The following is an 8,567-nucleotide window of genomic DNA, read 5'->3' as shown; positions in this document are numbered from 1 at the left end:
AACTCGCAGAAAATATACTACCTACGTACAGAAATTCAATACCTAGTTGTCTTTTCAGATATAAACTTCTTTCAATAATCGCCCTTTACATCTTAGATTGCTGTAAAGCAAGAATGGGCCATAAGCCTACATCTTCACATCTCTGAAATACCAGTTCACTCGACACAGACAGTTGACTCTCCATACACAAAACACAAGACAAAATAACTCCATTAATAGCTAACTGAAGCACTAGACTCATCAAAGAATTTACTTCTTCCTATCTCAAATCAAGCAAGAGTTTCCTTATATCTTTCGAATTCAACATTTCCCCTGCTCGTAGCTATTGATTATGTTCACAAAACCCGAATGGAATGCTGACAGCAGTTGTCAGTCACTTGGTTGCGGGCTCTGCAGATGCACATTATGCCACAGATCAACCGATTGCACATCCACAGTGTGTGGACCAGTATCTGTGCCTTTCCAGTGACCACGTCTTCCTTCCCCTGCTACCTGCTATCTCTATTGTCAGCAAGCGCTGATCGTTCCGACCATATCTATTCCTTCTAAAATTGTAACTGTTATTACAATTGGGTCCTGCATCCCGGTGTCTCCACCTGCTACTTCGCTACTTATCACCAGGTGCTCAAATCGCCCACAGTCGTAGTTCCTATTTCTCTAAGGCCTGAGATCAGGGTAAACAAACTGATTACAATTGCTATCACTATCGCTCTCATCACTTCTCTCACACTCAAACTCTTGTAATAAACTTTGTGTATAGCCTCTAAATCATCTTTGACATGACCATCATGAAGAATCTGATGTATGCATTAAAGACGTTTCATGAGACAAAGCGGAATTAAGTCAACAGTACGGTAGGCATTGTATGTAAATTCAGTTGTCAACTAGAAATGTTCAAAGAAAGGAGCAGGATGGCTAAAACCAGAATAATTACAGTTTTGCTCACCAGAAGAAAGTATTTCCTTTGCCTTGTGCTACCTCAGATCAACATGCAGACGACAAAAATAGCCTAAACGCTCTAAACTGATCATAAGATTACCAGTTCCTCACCAACAGAACAGCAGACTTACCTTTTCAAATATCCGAAGCAAAAATTTAATACTGTGACCAGCAGGAAAAGGGGTGGAGGACGAATATAATTCGATGTATTTCTGAACACTTCAGGCTTTTGAATGGATAAGATATAACTGCAGTCAAAATTAAACGTACCCCACAATTTACACTCTTATGACAGGACTATGTGTAAAACTAGTACTATGTGCACAACCTATGTGTATAATGGTTTCTCATGGTTCATGACCGGGACACATATGATCGTAAGTCACCTCACCTCTGCTGTCACAACGACCTTCAGCAACACTTTCACCTAACGTTTCCTCAGTCTTGGATACTCTCTCATTTGATCATTGACCTTGTTTCCTGTTAGTTTCCATCGCCCTCCCTGAAACATTGGCAATGACCTCAGGTTTTCAGACTCATCAACACCAGTAGGTGCTGTACCACTGTATCTTTGTTCAGCATTTACAACCAACAGAACAGCAGATGTGCCAAGGCCTTCTGAATTGTCTGCCGCATCTCTTCCCTATTCTCAGAGATATCGTTCTCTTAACTAACCTTCACCTCCCCAAAATTCGTCTCTAAGCCTTGTAGTCATGTAGTGTGACTTGAAATTTGTACTTGAGTCTTTGACAAGTTTACTTCCCACCGCAAAAATTCTCCAATTGCAATCTGAATGTAATGTATCATATTCCATTTTGGCATCTGTACATATGGATTCAAATTTCTGTGCTGAACTATGTGTCAGTTTCAAGTCCCTCAGTCGACTTAACGTCACTGTCCTTAATTCCTTAACCTAACTTCACACCTAACTCTTCATTACTAGCTTCCAGTTCCTCAAGACGCCCATTTCATCTATAACTTCTCACTAATTTCCTTTGCATTGACGCCATTATCCTACTTTATAGATGTCACCAGTCCACTGAAAAAGGCTTGATGAACAATAAATATTGGAAATGACCTTCCACTCTGCTGTTCGGCCTGAACAGAACAAGGTGTGGAACGTTCTGCTGGTAAATCATAATTACCAGCTGCCCGCAGAGGATGAGACATCAGAAACAACTGAGTCCTCATTTATGACAACATCATTAACCACTTGATTCACAGCACTAATATCATTAGTCCCAACAAACTCTAACTGGATAACAGATATTGACTCAGTTGCCATCAGATAAACCACATCTTTACGAGTATCAGCACTGCATAAACACCTGAATCAGAATGTCCCATCACCTTAGCATATTCCCCCCTTTTCTATGCACAGTGTGAATAATAAAATACAAGACTGACTCTTTGTGTTTGTGAAAACAAAGTTATAAATACAAAATTTTAAAATTACTTTTCAGGTGTCCATTAATAAATAATAATCAGTCAGATATGGAGGTAGTAATTTTGACCATAATGTAAATAAGTGTTAATATGTCAGGAGATAGTACCAGGTGATATTCATTCGTCTTCAAAAAGCTATTAGATCAATGTGTTATCAGTATAGTTACTATAAGAAACAGACTACCTTACTCAGCTAGCGAGGGTGTTACGTAATGTCCAATACTGTTGATGTTTACGTTCATACCACCACCACTGATGCACCCACGAGTACTAAATGTCACTAATATTCTGTTATCTTAGGTCCTAATTGTATTCTGAATTTATTTGATTGTTTTCTTTCTTTATTTTCTAATCAGGCAAACAAGCATCGCGGTCGACTGGAGTTTGACTATCATATAATATTAACTGACCGATGTTGTGCCAAAGAGATTGGTAGGAAGAACTCCATGACGACTCAGACATAGTTTTCTAGTTAAATTAAGAATCTATCAGTTTTCTTGGTTATCTTTGCGAGGTATTGGAAAATGTTCAGTTGGCTCCACTGACCAATCTGTAGCTTTTATGGAAAAACAATTCCATGCTAATTACAATAAAGAATACTCTATTCTTTACATATCAGTGATAGAAATAGATCGAAACTGAGATGACAGTCACATAATTCTCTCTAAATTAATTGCCTATTCTCGAAAATGATTGTATCTTACATGAGAAGATGTCCAAGAGTAAAAATTGCTCTCCTCGCCACAGAGTGGCATCAAAATGAGAAACCTGACAGGAAAGCTATTTAAAATTGGACAGAGTACCACAGTAGAATTGAAATTTTTAAAATAACGTTGAAAATTATTCATGAAGCCACTGTCCGTGTATCCACAAATACTAGAATACTCCCAGTATGCTCAAAATTATCTCAGATTCTATTAATGCAGAAAAATTTACCATGTCCCAAGCATCTTCCTTTTAGTTAGGCTACTAAATGAATGAATGAAATAAATTTTATTATGCTCAACCTTCTTAAGATCCTTTAACCACCCATAAGTAACTCAACAACAAACTCTGTAATTTAATTCCTCCTTCAGCAAATCCATGTGAACAGGGGCGGTGGGGGGATAGAATTTCTCAAACCTATGCTTCAGATAACAAAAATTGGCTTTTTAATAAAGATTACTCTCCAAACTGACCCACAACTCTATTAAATTCTATAATAAACCTACTAACTACCACACATATTTCCGTTTACTAACACTCGTACCTGTTCTGGAAACTTAATGAAATACAGAGCAATTCCCAGGCTTTTGTCATTTAATAACACACAATTATAAGGCAACGACAGGCATTTGAGCAAATAAGTGTTCCATAGTCACATATACATGAACGAAATGGAACATGAATCTTCAAAAAGAAAGCCTACGTCCAAGGTTTCTCCAGACTACAGAATTATTCTAACGTCAGGATGAGAAATTCACTAGGAAAAGCAAAATTCACTCTATAATTCCCAAACAATGATCTCCTACTCGCCAACCGCGGTGGCCGAGCGGTTCTAGGCACTTCAGTCCGGAACCGCGCGACTGCTACTGTCGCAGGTTCGAATCCTGCCTTGGGCATGTATGTGTGTGATGTCCTTACGTTAGTTAGGTTTAAGTAGTTCTAAGTTCTAGGGGACTGATGACCTCCGACAGTAGATTTGGATGTAGAAATACGCACACACACACACACACACACACACACACACACACACATATATATATATATATATATATATATATATATATATATATATATATATATATATATATATATTGTAACCTCCCCGCAAAAATTAATAAATGAAAATTTGAAATGGAGCCAAGTGTAACCTCCTCACACAAAAATTAATGAATGATAATTGACCATAAACCACACAATAATATCAACTAAATAATGAACCATGAACGAAGTGCAACCTCCCAACAGAAATAATAATATCTGGTAAATTTTATAAGGACAGCAACGCTGACCTTCGGCCGTGTATTCTGAATAAAAAAACAAAAAAAATTCTTACCTCAATAAAACTGCAATTATATCTGCTCTTAATTATACATTCTTCGACACAGTTTCGTGCAATGCTGGCGTATATATATATATATATATATATATATATATATATATATATATATATATATTTATTTATTTATTCTTGGAAGCAATGATAATGCATTGGAAATTGAAATGAATGCTTTTCTTTAAAAGAGTTGCTTTATATTATAAAAATTATTATTGGGGCATTTTTTTAACAAATTAAATTACAATTAACGTACATTATTAATTATTCGCAAGGCTGCTTCTTTACCTTCTACAACAATTCTCATCCTCCAGAGTCCTGACCAGAGTCGCGACCAGAGCACACAGCTGACGCATGCCGACTCCCGCAGACTACTTCTGTCCACTCGCTACTAAAGCCGACCGACTACTACTGTATCCGACTGACTACTACTGTCGACTCGTGCAGACTAGCGCAGACTCGCGACAAGCAACAACTAACAATAAACTACTCTCGGGTCAGAGATTCTGTCATGCCTCGGCCATCGCCGGCGAAGCATACGCCTTACATAACCCTCCACTGGAGGGGCAAAAATTTGGCAGCGATGGTGAGTCAATTGGACTTGCCATGAGCAACAAATTTTTCTTAATTAACTAACTTCACAATCACAGAATATATACATATATATAGGTGCAGAACATGAAATAAAATATAGTGCACACGCACTGAGTACAGAACATATCAAGCAAAGACAAAATGTATACACAATGCGTACAAATGAAATGACATAAGGTGCACACGCACTGTAGTTCAGAATATATCAGCAAATCACAAAATGTATATGCAATGAATACAAATCATGTTAACAAAATGACGGAAGTGCACATGCACTGTAATACAGAACATATCTGGGAATCACAAAATGTATACGTAATGAGTACAAATCATATTAACAAATGGCATAAAGTGCACACGCACTGTAAAACTGTCTCATATTTTTACAACAAATAAACATATCAAGGAGTGAAATAAAGTGCACACACACTATAGAAGTCTTTAGTATTTTTAGGACAAATGATCTTGTTAACAAATGAAATGAAGTGCACACGCACTGTATATGTCTTTATCATTTTACAAGAATTAGGAAAGGAATGGGAGGGATTGCGTCATGGTTGTAGCACTTTAGATTGCACGCAGCTGCACTGAAAGTCCATATCTTTCTACAGAAGCACAACACCAAGTGAGACAATCTGAAGCTCTTTTCCTTGAAGTATTAATCAGTGTAGCCAAGACACTGAAATGTCGTAAAAATATTCCATGCTATCATTTTGGTAGTACACTAGGTACACCAAACAGTGGGACCATAATGACATCTCCATCGCTCAAGGTGGTGGACAGCATGTCGTGTCAACACCATGTTCTTGTAAAGTAGACCAACGTAGAATTAATGCAAAAACCAAATATAGTGCTCCATGATCATGAGGATAGACAGGACAAATGGATATTGCAGTAATTTCTGGTAATTAGGTCAGAAGGTGAAGGACATTAAGACACATAGTAGTCTTCATTGAGAACTACACTAGTCTAACAACTGATTTGAGTAATTGGTGGCACTCATCGCCCAGTTACTGAACATTTCTGTACCATGTATGTAGTATTACAGAATAATGTTCATAAATTATCTGAATATAGTAATTATTGGCACTCATTGCCCAGTTACAAACCATCAGAAGTCATCATTCAAAACAGAAGCTAATGAATGGCTCAGTATAAACATAATTCACTTAATTATAGTAATCATTGGCATCATAGGTCATCTTATTACAGTAATCAGTGGCATTCATTGGCCAACTACAAAGCATTTTTTTTGCATTTTTCAGAAGTCATTATTCAAAATGATTTAATTATTGGCATAGCATTTATACATAATTAACCTAATTATAGTAATCATTGGCATCATAGGTCATCTTATTACAATAATCAGTGGCATTCATTGGCCAGCTACAAAGCACTTTTTTTGTATTCTTCAGAAGTCATTACTCAAAATGAGTTAATTATTGGCATAGCATTTATACATAATTAATCTAATTATAGTAATCATTGGCATCATAGGTCATCTTATTACAATAAACAGTGGCATTCATTGGCCAGTTACAAAGCATTTTTTTTTGTATGTATTATTCAGAAGTCATTATTGAAGTGGCATACTATTCAGAGCTGATCAGTATTACTCAGAACTCTCTTAAAATAGTTGCATTATTTGGGACTGGTAATTCCTTTGTTTGCTTTTGAGTTATTGCTGCAAATGAAGATGTGTAACGTCATTCGTCATGAGTCAGCTGTAGCAAGGTTATGAAACAAGTAGAGTATATGTGATCACATTCATAAACGACATAGGTTTAATAAACAACTATTTATACCACATTAATTTCATGAATAATTTCTCCTGCAAAATATACAAAAATGGATTATGAAACGGAAAGAAGAAACGCATATTATGCTGAAAAGTAGTGAACTTCGAATTAACAGGTAGTGAAATGTGTATAAAAAATATATATGTTCTCTAGCCGTCCTTTTCAAAACCTTCAGTCATCATACCATGCGATATAAGACATACTGTGAAAACCAAATGCAACAAATACTTAAATAACTACATAGCATAAATACATAAACTTCAACATTATCCTCATCTGCAAAGAAAAACTTCATATCCATATCATCATAACTCCATTATTATCATCACCTGTAAAGAAAAACTTCATTATCCATATTAGCATATTCTTCATCATTATTCATCACCATTCATTATCATCTGCAAAAAGTCACTTCTTTATTCATTATACAACTATTCCTTATTTCTAGCATATTTCATCACTAAAACTAAGATGTGTAATTCTGTCTGACAACCTGCATCAATCGCCTCGTATTCTGAAAGAAAAAATTAGTTAAGACTGCTATCATACGATGTGTATAGTATATTCTTGTTAATGCTTGTTAATTCTGATCCATTTACTCTTCATCACGAGGTATTGCATCCTTTTTCGTTCATTCCAAAGGTGAAATTCCCATTTCTGTTTAATTTATTTCGTTTACACGTTATTTCTTTCTGAAAATGATGAACAAAGATTAATGTCTTTCATTTAATTCATATACCCATTAGATAAAAACTGGTTTATAGTAACATAATTGAGCATACAGCATAGCATGACAGAAAACGTAATATGTCAAAAACATTGACAGTGTTCAGAAGCAAAAATGTACACAGAGTATCACAATGTAGCAGCAAAAAAAGTAAAGTAGTCACGATGTTTAGCTATCATAAGGCAAAATGTTAAAGTCAACTGGTGTTTGTTATATCTTCAATATTTCATAGTGCATACGAACAAAACAGGAAAACAATCATATATACACAAAAAAATGGAAAATATGCTCGGTCTAGGGTGTATAACGACAAGAAATGTGATCTTCTTTGTGTACAGCTTGTATGTTGTGTAGTTAATAGAGGCGAGAATTGGCGACTTTAATGGAGAGAAAATTTGACAAAATTAATATATCACTAGATAGAATTGCATAATTATTCGTAAGATACGTAATTTTATCTGGAAAATGTGCACTGTCTGATGTGTAACGACAAGAAAAGCGACTTGCTAACCTTACCTTGCCGGGCAGTTGCCAAGAAAAAATACGACAATTATCAGTAAGTAGTCACATAAATACAATTGCATAAGTGGTCATAAAATGTTTAAGTTCATCTGGAAAAATATGCACGGTTTGATGTGTAACGACAAGAAAAGCGACCTGCTAACCTTACCTTGCCGGGCACTTGCCAAGAAAAAAATTACGATAATCATCAGTAGGTGTTCATGTGAATACAATTGCATAAGCCGTCATAAAAAAAAATTTAGGAAATAGCATCACAGTGTGATAAATCATAAAGTATCTTCATTCAATAAAAGGTTTGATGTTGGATATGTGGTGGTTCCCTTTGGTTTTGTCTGGTTCTCAAAGTTTCAACGTGTACTACATTGGGGTGAGGAATGCTGCGAATCCGATATGGACCTGCGTATAGAAGTTCAAATTTACGGCACCTACCTTTTCCACTATTGGATAAATAGTGTGTACGTACTAATATCTTCTGTCCAATGTGAAAGTCACGGCGTATACA

The sequence above is a fragment of the Schistocerca nitens genome, chromosome 7 (genome assembly GCF_023898315.1).
Source record: "Schistocerca nitens isolate TAMUIC-IGC-003100 chromosome 7, iqSchNite1.1, whole genome shotgun sequence".
NCBI lineage: Eukaryota > Metazoa > Arthropoda > Insecta > Orthoptera > Acrididae > Schistocerca > Schistocerca nitens.
The sequence above is the reverse complement of the archived record's forward strand: the minus strand, read 5'-3'. Positions refer to the sequence as shown.